This window comes from Scylla paramamosain, chromosome 26 (assembly GCF_035594125.1).
Source record: "Scylla paramamosain isolate STU-SP2022 chromosome 26, ASM3559412v1, whole genome shotgun sequence".
NCBI classification, from domain to species: domain Eukaryota; kingdom Metazoa; phylum Arthropoda; class Malacostraca; order Decapoda; family Portunidae; genus Scylla; species Scylla paramamosain.
Window position 1 is genome coordinate 18,834,572 of NC_087176.1, and position 21,052 is coordinate 18,855,623.

Consider the following 21,052-nt stretch of genomic DNA (forward strand, 5'->3'; position numbering starts at 1 on the left):
TAAAATAAATAAATGAAATATTTACCAATACTTCGATCATACGGTTTATTTTTCTATAACTTTCAAAAAGGTTAATTTTTGAGTAACTATATTTTCTCGTAAATTGATCATACGATATATTTTTTTCTATACCTTCCGTAAGGTCTACCTACATACTTCGATCATACAATTTATTTTCCCCTAACTTTCAATAAAGTTCATTAGTAATCGCATCTTCTAATTAGGAACAAGGAGGCGGAGTTGCCTATGGTGTGCTGGTATCGTAAGTTTTAGTGACCAACTAGTTTCAAGTGACCAAGTGCGCGCGCAGCCTTATTTTCACTGCCAGACGTATGGTTCATTTACTCCAAGCCACGGCAACGCACATATCTCCCTGGACTTCTCTTCAAGACACTTTTTATGCTCGGAAGAACGATTAGGCGTTGGCCGAGATCCATTAGCTACTATGCCACATCACACAATTGCTTTTTGATATATCAATTCTTTTTACTTTTTTTTTGTTGGAGTTCGAGTATTAGGTATGGATTATTTAGCTTATCAAACCATTTAGTACTATGGATGATTCAGTCTTTAAGATAATAGGGCACTAACCTAGTATTACCTTACCTAATCTAAATGATGTGTATTAATACCCAACCTAACCTAACATTACCTAACCTACATGACATGCATACTGCTGTCGAATGGTACCGGCTGAAAACGTCTGTGCGTTGCCGTGGCTAGGAGTGAATGCCTCGTAAGTCTGGCAGTAAAAAATGGGGCTTCGCGCGCACTTGGTCACTTGAAACTAGCTAGCCATGCCGCTACTACGCCGGGTGTCCGTGCTGTCCATGTCATTTGCTTGTATACTAGTAATTTAGTGATAGCCACCTGGGTATTTCTTCTTGTAATCTGCTGCTTATCTCCGGCTCTGTTAGTTTTGTGATGGCTCACCTTATCTTGTTCCCCTCATTGGTCACGTGTGGTCTCTTATCTATCAGAGTGGTGACCAGTAAGAGGAGAGAGAAACAATCATATTTTCCACGACATTTATATCATAAGCCAGCAAAATCAGTTCTGAATGTTTACAATATTCTAGACATTTGATGCGGTCAGAAATACTTATATACATATATATATATATATATATATATATATATATATATATATATATATATATATATATATATATATATATATATAGATAGATAGATAGATAGATAGATAGATAGATAGATAGATAGATAGATAGATAGATATAAAAGAAGGGAGATCATCAGGTGTTAGCGTGAATTCCTCTAAAAATTGTAAGCAGCAGCCCAAATTTGTAATGCAGTCACTCATATCAGCTTTGGGTAAACTCATGTATCTTTAGTCTCTTAGACGAATAAACAACAATAATACGTATTTCATGGTGTTTAATTACATCACAAGATCAATATGAATTGCTGCAATGGATTTAATAGCCAACTGGACAACATCAGAGTCTCCCATATAAGTAATGACTTCCCGTTATGCATAGACACAAATATTTTAATCTCATTTATATTCTCTGTCACTTTAAGTAGCAAGTTTTGACTTTTTAGTACAAGATGAACAATCGTTAATATTTTAAACATTGCACTTACTAATTGCAAATTTAACATCCTTTTCCTTCCTTGCTTTATGAAAATACAACATTACAGTAGTCAGGACACTGACAGTAGCCCCTTTTCTGTTCCCTCCTACTTTCTCTATCCTCATTTTCGATCCAAAGCTGGATGCTGCGTTTATGTGCGCAATGACTTAACCTGCTCTCGTACCCACGCTCTTGAATCTTCCGAGTTTTCCACCATCTGGCTACGACTACAGAGTCATTCTCATACTAAATTTATCTGTGCTGTATACCTCTCTCCTAACTCCTCTGACTATAAGAAATTCTTTGACTACTTAACTTCCAAAGTGGAGCACATTCTGACCCTCTTCCCTTTGCAGAGATCTCCATTCTTGGAGACTTCAATGTTCACCACCAGCTTTGGCTTTCCTCTCCCTTCACTGACCATCCTGGTGAACTAGCCTACAACTTTGCTATCCTCCATGACCTAGAGCAATTGGTGCAACACCCTACTCGTATTCCTGACCGTCTTGGAGATACGCCCAACATTCTTGACCTTTTCCTGACCTCTAATCCTTCTGCTTATGCTGTCACCCTTTCTTCTCCGTTGGGCTCCTCCGATCAAAATCTCATATCTTTATCTTGTCCTATCACTCCAATCCCTCCTCAGGATCCCCCTAAGCGAAGGTGCCTCTGGCGTTTTGCCTCTGCTAGTTGGGGGTGACCTGAGGAGGTATTTTGCTGATTTTCCTTGGAATGACTACTGCTTCCGTGTCAGAGACCCGTCTTTGTGTGCTGAGCGCATAACAGAGGTGATAGTGTCTGGCATGGAGGCATACATTCCTCACTCTTTTTCTCGTCCTAAACCTTCTAAACCTTGGTTTAACACAGCTTGTTCTCGTGCTATACATGATAGAGAGGTGGCCCACAAAAGGTACTTAAGCCTTCCATCACCAGAATCTCATGCACTTTATATTTCTGCCCGGAACCATGCCAAGTCTGTTCTCCAACTAGCCAAAAACTCCTTCATTAACAGAAAATGTCAAAACCTTTCAAGATCTAACTCCCCTCGTGCTTTCTGGCATCTAGCCAAAAATATCTCCAATAACTTTGCTTCTTCTTCTTTCCCTCCTCTACTTCAACCAGATGGCACCACTGCTATCACATCTATTTCTAAAGCTGAACTCTTTGCTCAAACCTTTGCTAAAAACTCTACCTTCGACGATTCTGGGCTTGTTCCTTCCTCTCCTCCACCCTCTGACTACTTCATGCCACCTATTAAAATTCTTCGTAATGATGTTTTCCATGCCCTCGCTGGTCTAAACCCTTGGAAGGCTTATGGACCTGATGGGGTCCCTCCTATTGTTCTCCGAAACTGTGCCTCCGTGCTTGCACCTTGCCTAGTCAAACTCTTTCAGCTCTGTCTGTCAACATCTACCTTTCCTTCTTGCTGGAAGTTTGCCTACATTCAACCTGTTCCTAAAAAGGGTGATCGCTCTAATCCCTCAAACTACCGTCCTATTGCTTTAATTTCCTGCTTATCTAAAGTTTTTGAATCTATCCTCAACAGGAAGATTCTTAAACATCTATCACTTCACAACCTTCTATCTGATCGCCAGTATGGGTTCCGTCAAGGCCGCTCTACTGGTGATCTTCTGGCTTTCCTTACTGAGTCTTGGTCATCCTCTTTTAGAGACTTTGGTGAAACTTTTGCTGTTGCCTTGGACATATCAAAAGCCTTTGATAGAGTCTGGCACAAAGCTTTGATTTCCAAACTACCCTCCTATGGTTTCTATCCTTCTCTCTGTAACTTCGTCTCAAGTTTCCTTTCTGACCGTTCTATTGCTGCTGTGGTAGACGGTCACTGTTCTTCTCCTAAATCTATTAACAGTGGTGTTCCTCAGGGTTCTGTCCTGTCACCTACTCTCTTCTTATTATTCATTAATGATCTTCTAAACCAAACTTCTTGTCCTATCCACTCCTATGCTGATGATACCACCCTGCACTTTTCCACGTCTTTTCATAGACGTCCAACCCTTCAGGAGGTAAACATATCACGCAGGGAAGCCACAGAACGCCTGACTTCTGATCTTTCTAAAATTTCTGATTGGGGCAGAGCAAACTTGGTATTGTTCAATGCCTCAAAAACTCAATTCCTCCATCTATCAACTCGACACAACTTTCCAGACAACTATCCCCTCTTCTTCAATGACACTCAACTGTCCCCCTCTTCTACACTGAACATCCTCGGTCTGTCCTTTACTTATAATCTGAACTGGAAACTTCACATCTCATCTCTAGCTAAAACAGCTTCTATGAAGTTAGGTGTTCTGAGACGTCTCCGCCAGTTTTTCTCACCCCCCCAGCTGCTAACTCTGTACAAGGGCCTTATCCGTCCATGTATGGAGTATGCTTCACATGTCTGGGGGGTTCCACTCATACTGCTCTTCTAGACAGGGTGGAATCAAAAGCTTTTCGTCTCATCAACTCCTCTCCTCTAACTGACTGTCTTCAGCCCCTCTCTCACCGCCGCAATGTTGCATATCTAGCTGTCTTCTACCGCTATTTTCATGCCAACTGCTCTTCTGATCTTGCTAACTGCATGCCTCCCCTCCTTCCGCGGCCTCGCTGCACAAGACTTTCTTCTTTCTCTCACCCCTATTCTGTCCACCTCTCTAACGCAAGAGTTAACCAGTATTCTCAATCATTCATCCCTTTCTCTGGTAAACTCTGGAACTCCCTGCCTTCTTCTGTATTTCCACCTTCCTATGACTTGAATTCCTTCAAGAGGGAGGTTTCAAGACACTTATCCACCAATTTTTGACCACTGCTTTGACCCTTTTATGGGACTGGCATTTCAGTGGGCATTTTTTTTTATTATATTTTTGTTGCCCTTGGCCAGTGTCCTTCCTACATAAAAAAAAAAAAAAAGGAATGAATTGATCTGAGTTTGCGCTGTCCAATGTTTTTTTTCTTTTTCTTTTCTTCAATTGAGTAATTTTCTTTTCAGTCTCTGATAATTTTGATTATATGTTTCAAAGCCGTTATGTTACAATATGGTTCTTAGCTCTTTGTTATAAGGAAACTACACTCTATTTAACTTGACATGAAATTGGTCTATACTTGACCAAGACTATCTATACCGTGCCATTTCTATTTTTTTTTTTTATCATGGGCTCATATCGTCTTCATATACAAGGTGCAACATTTTCCACTCATCATCCATTTGGATTCAGGTATCACGCTCAGTCATTGTATGTCAGGGAAGTAATCACCTTAAGGTAAAGCTAACAATTTCATAAGGGAACACCATGAGCTGCGTACTTTCGTTTAGACCTGAAGTCTTCTTCATGACTGATCATCACATCTTGCTCAAAATTAGGTGAATATAACTCTTTGAAATATGTTCATTTTGTCGTCGGACTAATAATTTTTCTCATCATGATCATCTTCAGTGAATTATCTTCTGTATCGCTATCCGTAATGTTGTTCAGCAATTTAGTTTCCCTTGTTTCACCTTAAAGCTTTTCTGTAACTCATTTATCTGCGTAGTGGTGTTAGTTCTTTATACATATGTATCTAATATGTAAGCAGTGTTTCATATACCTTGTGATAACACGCCTTATCTTCACACTGCACCACTGATCGTTGTCTGTTCATCCTTAGCTACCAAGCAATATAACATCTATTATAGACACTTTCACTACTTAAATGTTGAAGATACACTTATTTTATTTTATTTATTTTATTTATTTTTTTACGTGAATCGTTATACTTCTACATTATTCACATTACAGTGTGTCATGTATACGTGTATTGCAACATCTCGGTTCCCCTACTACCAATTGCAGTGTCAATGTCTTCCTTGATGACACACAACTAAACTAATATATGTATTCTAGCATTTTTCAGCTTTCTGTGTCACATAATATTTGTGACATTCTTACTCTGGTACGTCTCTAATATCTTTGCATTCCTCCATTAAAGTCACTACACTCTTGACTTATTTACCTCCTTGCAGCTCAAAATTTTACTTTTCGTATTCCCATCAATATCCAGTATTTATATTTACTCACAAATTTTCCTGAAACACGTTTTTACGTTTTTCAACTTAATAATCATATAATAACAAAAACAATAATAATAATAATAATAATAATAATAATAATAATAATAATAATAATAATAATAATAATAATAATCATATAGCAAGCACATATCGAATAATCATATAGCAAGCACATATCGAATAATCATCATGTGGCATGCAATCAAATTTTCTTTTGCATTTTGAATCGATTCTTCTTTGTGGCTTCAATGTTTTATTTTCTTTGTGGCCTTAATGTTTTCTTTTCTTTTTTACTTTAATATTTTCTTTTTCTTTGTGGCTTTAATTTTTCCTTGTGGCTTTAACATTTTATTTTCTTCGTGATTACAACGTATCTTTTTCTTTGTTCTTTGCTGGCCCACTTCTACATAATTACAAATCCTTGTGTATGTATACGCTCAAGCTGGGTACTTGTCGAAACGAAGCATCTGGGACGTTCCCCATCCTTCTGAATCGACTAATCCCCAGACAGGATTTGCAAAAATATCCTTTCCTCTTTCTCCTTTCCTCCCTGAACAAAAATTGACACCTAGATAGAGTAACACATACACTGTCATGCCCTTAGGCCAGCAGTAAGTGTGCAAGTTCGCTAGGTACAAGCTGAGCGTATACAAGATCATCTATCATAATCTAATGCGTCAGTTTCGAGGACTATATAATGCACTATATATTTTCCAACATTCATCTTCATCTAATTCAACTTCTGCATACTCACCATTAATTTAATCACTTCAGTAAGGCACATATGCAGTTTTTACCTACTTCATATTTGATTATCATAATTAAACTCTTTAATATTTTATATTCTTTATTCTCACATTTTCAGCTTCAGTTCTATATATCGATTATTTTTTGATAGCAGTTTCATTATATCTTCATCAATCTGTCTTACACATTTCTCTAACGCATAATAATTTCATTTGTTTCAAAATATGATTCAGTAAACTTTTTTTTTTATGTAGGAGGGACACTGGCCAAGGGTAACAAAAATCCAATAAAAAAAAAAAATGGCCACTCAAATGCCAGTCCCATAAAAGGATCCAAAGCGGTAGTCAAAAATTAAAGACCTCCTCTTCAAGTCATAGGAAGGTGGAAATACAGAAGCAGGCAAGGAGTTCCAGAGTTTACCAAAGGGATGAATGATTGAGAATACTGGTTAACTCTTGCGTTAGAGAGGTGGACAGAATAGGGGCGAGAGAGAGAAGAAAGTCTTGTGCAGCGAGGCCGCGGGAGGAGGGGAGGCATGCAGTTAGCAAAATCAGAAGAGCAGTTAGCATGAAAATAGCGGTAGAAGACAGCTAGAGATGCAACATTGCGGCGATGAGAGAGAGGCTGAAGACAGTCAGTTAGAGGATAGGAGTTGATGAAACAAAAAGCTTTTGATTCCACCCTGTCTAGAAGATCACTATGAGTTGAACACCCCTAGACATGTGAAGCATACTCCATACATGGACGGATAAGGCCCTTGTACAGAGTTAGTAGCTGGGGGGATGAGAAAAACTGGCGGAGACGTCTCAGAACGCCTAATTTCATAGAAGCTGTTTTAGCTAGAGATGAGATGTGAAGTTTCCAGTTCAGATTATAAGTAAAGGACAGACCGAGGATGTTCATTGTAGAAGAGTTGATAGATGTCGAGTTGATAGATGGAGGAATTGAGTTTTTTGAGGCACTGAACAATACCAAGTTTGCTCTGCCCCAATCAGAAATATTAGAAAGATCAGAAGTCAAGCGTTCTGTGGCTTCCCTGCGTGAAATGTTTACCTCCTGAAGGGTTGGACGTCTATGAAAAGACGTGGAAAAGTGCAGGGTGGTATCATCAGCGTAGGAGTGGATAGTACAAGAAGTTTGGTTTAGAAGATCATTAATGAATAATAAGAACAGAGTGGGTGACAGGACATAATCCTGAGGAACACCACTGTTAATAGATTTATGAGAAGAACAGTGATCGTCTACCACAGCTGCAATAGAACGGTCAGAAAGGAAACTTCAAATGAAATTACAGAGAGAAGGATAGAAGCCATAGGAGGGTAGTTTGGAAATCAAAGCTTTGTGCCAGACTCTATCAAAAGCTTTTGATATATCCAAGGCAACAGCAAAAGTTTCACCAAACTCTCTAAAAGAGGATGACCAAGACTCAGTAAGGAAAGCCAGATCACCAGTAGAGCGGCCTTGACGGAACCCATACTGGCGATCAGATAGAAGGTTGTGAAATGATAGATGTTTAAGAATCTTCCTATTGAGGATAGATTCAAAAACTTTAGATAGGCAGGAAATTAAAGCAATAGGACGGTAGTTTGAGTGATTAGAACGGTCACCCTTTTTAGGAACAGGCTGAATGTAGGCAAAGTTCCAGCAAGAAGGAAAAGTAGATGTTGACAGACAGAGCTGAAAGAGTTTGACTAGGTAAGGTGCAAGCACGGAGGCACAGTTTCGGAGAACAATAGGAGGGACCCCATCAGGTCCATAAGCCTTCCGAGGGTTTAGGCCAGGAAGGGCATGGAAAACATCATTGCGAAGAATCTTAATAGGTAGCATGAAGTAGTCAGAGGGTGGAGGAGAGGGAGGAACAAGCCCAGAATCGTCCAAGGTAGAGTTTTTTGCAAAGGTTTGAGCGAAGAGTTCAGCTTTAGAAATAGATGTGATAGCAGTGGTGCCATCTGGTTGAAATAAAGGAGGGAAAGAAGAAGAAGCAAAGTTATTGGAGATATTTTTGGCTAGATGCCAGAAGTCACGAGGGGAGTTAGATCTTGAAAGGTTTTGACATTTTCTGTTAATGAAGGAGTTTTTGGCTAGTTGGAGAACAGACTTGGCATGGTTCCGGGCAGAAATATAAAGTGCATGATATTCTGGTGATTGAAGGCTTAAGTACCTTTTGTGGGCCACCTCTCTATCATGTATAGCATGAGAACAAGCTGTGTTAAACCAAGGTTTGGAAGGTTTAGGTCGAGAAAAAGAGCGAGGAATATACGCCTCCATGCCAGACACTATCACCTGTTATGCGCTCAGCACACAAAAACGGGTCTCTGACACCGAGGCTGGTGTAGGAGTCGCCATGATAATTTTGAAATTTTTTGAGTGAAGAGTGTGTGTGTTATTAGGTGCTTGTAGTTTTGTGTGGAGGAAGAGAGTTGTCTTCAGAGGGCAGGCTGTGACTGCCCCTTTGTGTTGTTAGACACAAAGGGAAACGTTCAGTGAGGCCACAGCTGGGGTTAATGATAAGTTCACATCACCCCCTGAACAGTGCTTTAGACCTCACTGGGAGTAATTATCGTTTCGGCAGGTGTCTATTATATATATATATATATATATATATATATATATATATATATATATATATATATTCTTCAACCAATCATTTATATATTTCTTTTTGTGCTCTCATTTCAATATTATCCACTCTACTCATTTCATCATGTTTTCATGCATTGATCGATATTTCACTATTCACACAATTACCAATATACTCCCTTCACTGCTTCATGCATCAGTTTATATTTCAGCTTACTTACAATTACCAATATACTCCCTTCACTGCTTCATGCATCAGCGTACTCACAATTACTAATATACTCATTGTACTCTTTTTTCACTATTTCAATATACTCACAGTTACTAGTGTATACATTTCAATATTTCTTCATGCATCACTCTATATTTCAACATACAATACTCATAATTATCAATATTTCTTCATGCATCAATATATTTATTTCAGTATATTCACAATTAACAATATACTTATTTCACTATATCTTCGCACATCAATCTATGTTTTAATATACTTACAATTATTAATATTCTCATTTCACCATTTCTTCATGCATCAAACTATATTTCAATATACTCAAAGTTATCAAGATATGTATCAAGACAGTGTTACCTCTCCACTACTATTCCCGGTTTAGATGATATACTTGCCCATTTGATGATACTTGCCACTGCTAGATCAGATGAAGAGCTTGGTGTATTGGTAGCGTGGAGGACCGGTAGTGAGCTTGGTATTGTTGGTAGCGTGGAGGTCGTGGGTAGTAAGATGATATTGTCGATGTGTGCGAGTAAAACACGAATGATGAGAGTTCTTGATTTAATAATAGAGAATGTACACACTTGATACAAGACGAGACATATATACGTAACGAATGATCGTCCTTTCTCTGAAGTGATATGAACTGCTGCTTGTAATGATGACTGAGCAGCGTCTCTAAAAATTGACTGTGACTCGGACGGGAACTGAATGAGCGACCGAGACTGATTGCTCGTAACTAGAGCTGAGTGGAATTGAGCTGGAACTGAGCGGAACTGAGGTGGAAATGGGAGGAACTGAAGACTAGCTACGCATGCAGGCTATATTTATCTCAGAGAAGTGGATCACGAATACAACTTTTGTGATGGATAATGACCAATGAAATGTCAGAAAATGAGGTAAAAGAGCCAATAATAGAGTTCGTTATAGAGCCAATGACCAGGAAGGAAAGACTGAGAGCGAAGGCAGGTATTTTCCCTAAGGACTGGAAGGAACGTGTGAGTTCCCTTGGGAGATAGAAAAGGAGGGGAAAGGTTAAAAATAGAACAGAATGGCTAGCCATGGGCACACGTGGGATGAATATATGAACACATCGCATGTGGGATGGATATATGAAGTGATGAATATACATATAATACACTGATACAGATACTCATTTCATTATTGCTTCATGCATCGATCTATAATCTCAACTTACTGATTTCACTATATCTACATGCATCAATCTATATTCTCAATATACTCATTTTACTTCTCTCTCTCTCTCTCTCTCTCTCTCTCTCTCTCTCTCTCTCTCTCTCTCTCTCTCTCTCTCTCTCTCTCTCTCTCTCTCTCTCTATATATATATATATATATATATTCATTTCACTATATCTTTATACATCAATCTATATTCTCAGCATACTCATTTCACTATATCTTTATACATCAATCTATATTCTCAATATACATATTTCACTATATCTTAATATATCAATCTATATTCTCAGTACATTCATTTCACTATATACTCGTTTTACTATATCTTCGTACGTCAATCTATATTCTCAATATACTCATTTTACTATATATTCATTTCACTATATCTTTATACATCAATCTATATCCTCATATATACATCTATATCATCTATATCCTCACTATAATTCAGTGGTTCTCAAACTATGGGTCGCGAGATAAATTTTGATGGGTCGCAGGGACACAGGAACATTATCATGCTTTCAGTGTTTCAGTGTATTTCATTTACTTAATTGAATTATTCTTCTTTAACCACAAATTACTTTTGTTATGTATGTTCATCTTCCCCCCACCTCCCTCCTCCTGGGCCCCACGTAATGGTGGGGCCCAGGAACAAGCTTAACCCCGAGCATGATGTGAGATGCAGCCTTACTACAATGATTCCACGATTTGACAAACTGGTAAACGAGAAGCAGCACCATGGATCCCATTAATTTAGTTTTGTGAATTAAAAGCAGTGCCATGGATTCTATTAATTTAGTTTTGTGAATTAAAAGCAGTGCCACGGATTCTATTAATTTAGTTTTGTGGATGAAAAGCAGTGCTATAGATTATATTAATTTAGTTTTGTGAAAAGGAAAAACAGTGCCATGGATCCCACTAGTTTAGTTTTGTGAATGAAAAGCGGTACACATTATTATTTTTTTTTCCAAAATAAAGTGTATATATCATTGTACATCTTCTTTCTCTTTACTTTACTCTGGGTCGCGAAGGAATGAAATGTTCCAAATAGGGTCGCTCATGAAAAAGTTTGAGAACCACTGCACTATATCTTCATGCATCAGTCTATATTCTCAATATACTCATTTCACTATATCTATATACATCAATCTACATTCTCATTATAATCATTTCACTATATACTCGTTTTTCTATATTTTCATACATCAATCTATATTCTTAATATACTCATTTCACTACATACTAATTTACTCTATCTCTATGCATCAATCTACATTCTCAATATACTCATTTTACAATATATATTCATTCACTATATTTTCATGTATTATTGTACATTTTCATACACTCACAATTTCCAGTATATTCATCTCACTATTTCTTTATGCATCAATCCATATTTCTCAATAACCTTTTTCATTTCTACCATACATCAATCTATATTTTCAATAGCCTTTTTTCCTTATATATCATGCATCAATCTATATTTTCAATAACCTTCTTTCATATATATCATCCATCAGTCTATATTTTTCCTCTGGTTTTCATGACAAATTTTTCCATCATATTCCATTATTTATGCTCATCCACATATGATATCCGCACTATAATATCATGTATTTTTTGTTAGCTTCAGCCATCAATGTCATTTTGATGTGCTACATTTACCATCTAAATGTAGACAGTACCCACTACAGGAGTCTCTAGTTTCGTAAAAACTTGTTACCCAACACAGCATTCTATTTATTGAAATTGTTATTAACAGCAAGGAAGGACAGTGCTTTTTCAGTGGTGCACTAGCCTCTTTCAGCATTATGCACTTGCATTATATATTATGTAAAACACTTTTGGTTTCAATTCTAACCACTTATCCTTCCATAATCCTCATAATCCTCCTCAAGTCATTATCTCCAAATTTACTGTCTATTCATTTCGAGTTACATAAGTTGCAAAAGTTGTTCCAGTGCCCACTCTCAACTACTCTAAGATAGACAATTCTCACTATTTATGGCATCTAATTTTCACACTACGAACTCACGCTTTTAAAACGTCTTCAACATTATCTCTTTACTATTTTAAAAGCCTACTCCTCCCCTCGTGATATCATCTAATATTTTTTATCACATATCATTGTACTTTGCAGGAAAGCAGATCAGGTTGTTATCGTTTTTCAGTACATTCACTTTTTGTTTGCTACTTTTTGTGAATATACAGTCATGATTTCATATGATTAACATGTATTTATTCTTCCATAATATATATATATATATATATATATATATATATATATATATATATATATATATATATATATATATATATATATATATATATATATATATATATATATATATATATATTTTTTTTTTTCTTACCGTATCCTAAAATTCTTCTCTTTACTCAAATTATCTACAATTTTGTATTTTATCTAATAACACAATTAGAAGCTGTAGTGGTAACTTCAACTATCTCCTCATCAGACTTGCATCTCGTCACCGTGAGTCAGGGTCTAGCCAACAATCCTTCAGTTGCATGAGCTAGCACTATTCCAATAGTGTTACCTGACTCGATGACGTCTGACAGTACTTTACAGTGTTCTCAGTATCCTAATTATCCCCCTTATGCTTTATACTACATGGCTGAGCGCTTTCTTAGTGCTTGACTGAAAAATTTCTTCTGCCCTCACTCCAAACTTTTGCTTTTATTTCCAGTCTTCCAATCAACTCAGTCTATTTATGCCTTATTTAGGCCTGGACAACACACATACGCTTCCACGTTTATCCTGGGTTTGAACAAAACTCGTTAAACACATTGCATTGCATTGGATTTATCACTAAACGTTGCCACTATCGATTTTCTAAATATCAGGCAACGGTAATTTTCATATACCATCAATTTCTCCAAATCAAGTGCTTACATCAGCTGTGAGGACAACTCTTGTATCACCCTTCAGGAATTTTCAACATTATATCAGTCGCTCGCTTCTGTATCAAAACTACAAATACATCGTTCATTTTTTGGCTCGTATGTTTCCTCCATTAAATTTATCGCTTTCTCGCACTTGCTTCTTTCTGTAAAAATGTTCCTCTCATGTATATCGACAATTTCAGCTTAATAAATACTTTCCTTTACGTCTCTGAACAACTAAATTTTTCGGTGTCCAACAGAATCTGCCATTTGTAGGGTTAGATGTTTTATAATGAAATATTGTCCTTACCATCTTCTATACAACTCTCTAGCATCTGTGCTCCCTGCTGTGACTGAATCTACGAGTAACTACTAATATATCACCGTCTAGAAGTCAACAATATTCCCATTTTTATACCAATTATGATGACAACACCTATGACACGCTGCGTACGAGTATTTTTATTTTCTTGATACGTGTGTTTCCCTGTGTGTTGCTCCTCCCCATTTGTTTGTATGCCGCTGGTAAAACAAGTAACTGATGACCATTACAAGAGGCCATAATTCCCTTATCACACAAGCAATACAACTCATCTAACATATTTCAATACGCTTTTAATAAAAGGAAGACAGTTTAAGCAGTCAAGAAAGGTAACCATGAAATGTATGGGAGTGAGAGCATGTATGGCGACAATTTGCGGTCAACACAGACGCAGAATGAATAACTTAACTGATTTTATCCTTTTCTTTCTTTTCTGTTGTGACCAAAATTTCTCACTAATCATTTGGGTATAACACCAAATTTCGCAAGCGACTGAACAAAAAATAATTACAACATCCATTGCAACAAATCATTATAACTATCACATTTGCAACATCCTATTCTTGCAATATCATAAATTTTCCAATATTAGTCTCATATCTATCTTTGTAATAGCAACCTATGCAATATTATATTTGCAACATTATCCGTTGCAATATAAATCCCACGGCTGCCACCAGTATTGTGGTTCTATATTGTACGATCATGCTGCATCCCTAATCTTTAAAACTGGCTTTTGTAGGTTCAAGGGGACGTCTTAAAGTTTTTGTAAATGTTATTTAATTTGTATTATTTACATATATTTACATTCAGACGATCATATACGACTTCCGGCAACAACAAAAAACTAAGAAAATTGTTTCATCTTTCTTCAGATAAATTCTATTAAATATCTCGAACACTTCACATTACACTAACGATTCAAATAATAAATCACATCCTACACGGACCTCGCAACAAATATTCAATAAGGAAACGCATCCTACATATACCCAATCTCTCTCTCTCTCTCTCTCTCTCTCTCTCTCTCTCTCTCTCTCTCTCTCTCTCTCTCTCTCTCTCTCTCTCTCTGTCTCTCTGTCAGTATATAACACCAACATTTTACTCTGATTGCATTACAGCTGTCTTGTTTTACTTTGGTACTGTGTCAGGCGGCTTGCCCATCTTGACCCTCTTTGGTCTGACAGCTCTGTCTAGCTTATCTCTCTATCTGCTTCTCCCTAGTCCCGTCTCCTACAGCTCATAATATACACGTGGTGTTAGAGCGACCTTTTGCCCCATCAAGGCTTCCGTTGCTATAAAATTTCTTTTTTCCAGTACTTCGATCATAAGGTTTATTTTTCCATAACTTTCAATAAGGTTAATTTTCGAGTAACTTTATTTATTTTCTCATACTTTGATCATACGGTTAATTTTCTTATACCTTCCGTAAGGTCCATTTTCAAGAAACTATATTTATCTTCCCATACTTTAATCATACTGTTTATTTTCCCTTAACTTTCAATAATGTTCATTTTCAAGTAATTTGGGTAATCGCATTTTCTAATCAGGAACAAGGAGGCAGCGTATCCTATGGTATGCCGGCTGTCCGTGTTGTCCACGTCATTTGCTTCCGGTGACCTCTGTTTCCCTCGTATACTAGTAATTTAGTGATAGCCACCTGGGTATCTCTTCTTGTAATCTGCTGCTAATCTCCGGCTCTATTAGTTTTGTAATGACTCACAGCATCTTGTTCTCCTTGATAGCCACGTCTCATCTCTTATCTATCAGGATGGTGATAGCTTCTTGGTACCTCCCTTCGTGTTTATCATCTTATTCCTCACTTCCTTCTTCATTCTTGTTTCATCCTTTTTTCTGATACGTTTCATTTTTTTTTTCTTTTTTGCTATATGACAGAAGAAAAAAAAAACTAAAACCCTTCCAGAGCGACGAGCATTATATATTTATATATATATATATATATATATATATATATATATATATATATATATATATATATATATATATATATATATATATATATATATATATATATATATATATATATATATATATATATATATATATATATATATATATATATATATATATATATATATATATTTTTTTTCATTATTTCAATCAGACTTGTGTTAGCCTTCGGTAGCCTTGTCTCAAGCGTATAGCTTGTTTCCTTGAATCTTTTCCCAATAGACGATAAAGAAAAATGTGGCAACTAGCAAAGCTGTGACGTCATCACCCCAGCTCCCGGCCGCTATATAAGCCGGCCCCCCCCCACCCCCCGCGCAGAGGAACATCATATCGTCTCAAGCTCTCGTACACACTACTCCTCCTGTGCGCAGTGTTAGCCCTTCTCATCTTTATGCCCATTTACTGGGTTTTCTCCACTCTGGTTAGTTCTTGACGCTTCTTTTTTGCCACTTCTTCTTGCCGCATGTTCATCTTAGTTGCGACAACTGTGCAGATGCGACAGTTGTGACGGCTACTTGTATTCCGCTATGTTCGCCAGGTGCGACATGTGCGACAGAAGCGACAGTTGTGACAGAAGCGACAGATGCTACAGACAGTTGCATCAGATGCGACAGTTGTGACAGAAGTGACAGATGCAACAGTAGCGACAGATGCGACAGAAGCGACAGATGCGACAGAAGCAACAGAAGCGACAGTTGCAACAGATGCGACAGAAGCGACAGTTGCGACAGAAGCGATAGTTGCGACAGAAGCGACAGTCGCGACAGAAGCGACAAAAGCGACAGTTGCGCCAGAAGCGACAGTTGCGCCAGAAGCGACAGTTGCGCCAGAAGCGACAGTTGCGCCAGAAGCGACAGTTGCGACAGAAGCGACAGTTGCACTGGAAGCGACAGAAGCAACAGAAGTGACAGAAGCAACAGAAGCGACTGTTGCGACAGAAGCGACAGTTGCGACAGAAGCGACAGTTGCGACAGAAGCGACAGTTGCGCCAGAAGCGACAGAAACGACAGTTGCGCTAGAAGCGACAGAAGCGACAGTTGCGACAGAAGCGACAGTTGCGACAGAAGCGACAGTTGTGACAGAAGCAGCAGTTGCGAGAGAAGCGACAGTTGTGACAGAAGCAGCAGTTGCGACAGAAGCGACAGTTGCGCCAGAAGCGATAGAAATGACAGTTGCGCTAGAAGCGACAGAAGCGACAGTTGCGACAGAAGCGACAGTTGCGACAGAAGCGACAGCTGCGACAGAAGCGACAGTTGTGACAGAAGCAACAGTTGCGACAGAAGCGACAGAAGCGACAGTTGCGACAGAAGCGACAGAAGTGACAGAAACGACAGTTGCGACAGAAGCGACAGTTGCGACAGATGCGACAGTTGCGATGGAAGCGACAGAAGCAACAGTTGCGACAGAAGCGACAGTTGCGACAGAAGCGACAGTTCCGACAGAAGCGACAGAAGCGACAGTTGCGACAGTTGCAACAGACGCGACAGAAGCGACAGAAGCGAAAGTTGCGACAGAAGTGACAGTTGCGACAGAAGCGACAGAAGCAACAGTTGCGACAGAAGCGACAGTTGCGACAGATGCGACAGAACCGATAGTTGCGACAGAAGCGACAGTTGTGACATGAAGCGACAGTCTCTATCTTCTGTCTCCCTTGTGAACATGCGGCAGTTGCGGCATTATTTCAAAAGTTGACTTTACAATTGCACTTGACATTTTTACACTTGTGACCAGTGCAGACTACTCATTGCCTCCCCCTACTTACCAAATTGGCTTGGTGTCCGATGGATCACCGACCAGGGCCTTTGGGGTATACCCATCTCAAAGCAAGAAGAACTTCGGGACCTCCTCCACAGGTTTTCCGTGACTCCTACCACATCCCGCAGAGAATGGGAACGTCTCCTAGGAGCACTCAACTTTGTGACACAAATTCTGCCTCGCTCCCGTCACCTCCTACAATCTCTACTCAAACCTCAACTCCTAAGCACTCCCGCCAACAGGGACAGGAAGGTTCCCATCCCCACACGTCTCCGCCGGGCCCTACTACCTTGGCTCATGCAACCTCTCCTTCAAAATACCGAGCCCTTTCATTCCGCTCAAGATCCTGTCCTCCTATGGACGGACGCCTCTCTCTCGGGATGGGGAGGTCACACACACTGGGCTGCCGTCTCCGGGTCTTGGACTCCCCTCGAGGAACACTTACACATCAATCTCCTCGAAGTCAGAGCGGTGCACCACTGTCTCCTTCACCTCGACCTATCCCATCAATGGATACATCTCTTTATAGACAACGCACCAGCCCAATGTGCAATCAACAAGTTATCCTGCAAATCACCCAACCTCCTCAAGGAGGTGACTCACTTGGTCCACCTTCTCCAGCTTCGCTCTCTGAAGATCAAGGCCTTCCGCATTTCCACCCTCCTCAATGCCAAGGCCAACGCCCTCAGCCGTACTTCCCATCCACTCCTCGAATGGGAACTTCCACAGAAGATCTTCCATCAGCTCCAACTTCTCAGAGATCCCCTCGAGATCGACCTCATGGCCACGAGCGAGAACTCGAAGCTACCTCTTTTCATATCCTCCCACCCTCTCCCCCGAGCGTGGGGCCACGATGCTCTAGCCTGGGACTGGAACCAGTGGTCCCAGATCTACATATTCCCCCCGAAGTGGCTCATTCCTCTAGTCGTGTCCAAACTTCAAACCTACAGACACCACGGCCTGATAGTTCTACCGTGGTACCCAGCGGAACCCTGGTTCCCATACGTCCTCAACAGGTCCCTCGACCACTGTACTCTGAACCTGTTGGACCCAACGAAAAATGGACTTCGTGCCTCCGAGAACTGGACCGCATTCCATTTTTTAAGGAAGTTTTTTCAGCTAAATGGGGCGCCACAGTCGCCTCCCGCCTGATCACAGCCCACCGCACCTCAACCGCTCGGCAGGCGCAGTCAGTCTGGAACGCCTTCAAACGCTGGCTTCCCCCAACGCTGACCACCATTTCTTCCCAAACTCTCATGGAGTTTCTCATACACTGTGAGGACAACCGCCGCTTAGACCCTCGGACCATCCTCAACTACCGGTCCCAACTAACTCTCCCTATGTTTCATGCCTTCGACATCAACCTTTCTTCAGACACCTTCTCGCTACTGGCACGCTGCCAGTTGCTACGCAACCCTCCACTCAAGCAAAAAATTCCACAATGGTCCAGACACCGGATCCTCGACACCTTCTCCTCCCCGGACTTTGAAATAGAGTTGGCCTCTCCGGTAAACCTCTTCCTCAAGACGCTCTTCCTTACCGCTCTCGCCTCCGGCAACAGAGCCAGCAAGCTTTCCGCCTCAGTCAGGATGGGCCTTTCCCTCACCGACACCAAAGCAGTGCTCCCAACACACCCCAGTTTTCTTTTCAAAAATCAAAACCCTCAAAATCCCACACCACTGGATATCACTTTTCCGGCGATAGGCAACGCACATTCCTTGTGCCCAGTCACAGCTCTCAGAAATTACCTAGCAGCCACTCAAACGCTTCCTCATGAGGATTTCGACTTCATTCATCCCAAGTCCTCTAAACCTCTCAAAGCCGGCCGCTTATCCTACTGGCTGGCGCAAGCCATTAAGATCGGAGACCCCCAAGCCATACGTCCTGCTGGCCACGATATCCGGAAAGTTGGTCACTCCATTGCCGCCTTCAGGAACTCAACTCCGCGTTCCATTCTGGAGAATGGTTTCTGGCACAACGCATCTGTTTTTGTCCAGAAGTACCTCATCTCCTGCCGACCAACACCCACGAGTTTCGTCGCTGGACGAAGCACCACCTCCTCTTGAAACAAAAAAGGGTGGGGGGAAGAGGTACGGACCAAAGGTCCCCACAGCATCCGAACCTCATGTACAGTTACCAGCCTAGGATTTCCCCAAGATATTTTCTTATTGCACCTAATTGTTTGTAAAGGTTTGGTCAGAAATCGACCTCAAGTTTTCTTGTGTTTCTCATTAAACATATAACCTCATAACAATGTATTTACCTAGCCATGTGTTCTGCTGGTTTTACCTTTCACCTTTTCCCTCATTGACTGCTCCACCTCCCAATGTTCTTCTACCTTGGACGAAGGCAGGGTCTGAAATCACAAGGCTACCGAAGGCTAACACAATTCTGATTGAATTAATGAAAAATAACGCTACTGACCTTCTCGGAAGTAGCAATATTTTTACATTATGTAATGAGGACTTGTGTTAGCCGAGGACCACCTCCTCCCATTACCGCAGTCAAACCTTCGTCCGTCATCACTTCCCTTGATCCGATATGAGGTTCCTCTGGGCGGGGGGGGAGGGGGGCTTATATAGCGGCCGGGAGCTGGGGTGATGACGTCACAGCTTTGCTAGTTGCCACATTTTTCTTTATCGTCTATTGGGAAAAGATTCAAGGAAACAAGCTATACGCTTGAGACAAGGCTACCGAAGGCTAACACAAATCCTCATTAAATAATGTAAAAATATTGCTACTTCCGAGAAGGTCAGTAGCGTTATATATATATATATATATATATATATATATATATATATATATATATATATATATATATATATATATATATATATATATATATATATATATATATATATATATATATATATATATATATATATATATATATATATATATATATAATTCAAAATGATCATGGCGACTCCTACACCAGCCTCGCAGTCCCCATATGTATATGTATATATATATATATATATATATATATATATATATATATATATATATATATATATATATATATATATATATATATATATATATATATATATATATATATATATATATATATATATATATATATATATATATATATATATATATATACAGTAAAATCCCTCTTATCCGGCATCAACGGGACCGCTGACATACCGGACACTTGAATATTGCCGGATAATGGAATAGAAGTGAAATTATGTCCACAATCACCACCCTACACTCACGCATCTTACCATGACAAAGATCAGCTGATCTTAATGAGCAGCTGATCAGATCAGCTGCTCATTAAGATCAGCTGATCTTAAGCTGATCTTAAGTGTAAGCACAACACGCTTCCTCTTTTCTACAACTTTAGGCATGATGAACGTGTCAGGCGATAAACAGTACACACGCGGGACTGAGTCACTGAGTAAACACAGTGCAGTGGGCCGCGGGTGGCGCGAAGCAGTGCGCTCTGGTGGCGAGGGGACAAAGTATGCCTCATGCGGGAATTTTAATAGGTTTTATGAGTACACATTGATTTTTTATTGATTTTAAGGCTTGGGGAAAAATGTGCCAGATACTTGAAGCTGCCGTATACTCGAATGCCGGATGAGAAGGATTTTACTGTATATATATATATATATATATATATATATATATATATATATATATATATATATATATATATATATATATATATATATATATATA

At 39.4% G+C, this 21,052-nt stretch overlaps 1 protein-coding gene across 2 annotated transcripts in view; it reads left to right on the forward strand.

The window, feature by feature from the left end:
- LOC135113779 (juvenile hormone esterase-like) overlaps positions 1 to 21,052 on the forward strand; it is a 98,039-nt gene that overhangs the window by 70,491 nt on the left and 6,496 nt on the right. The gene's annotated exons all lie outside the window — the stretch shown is intronic.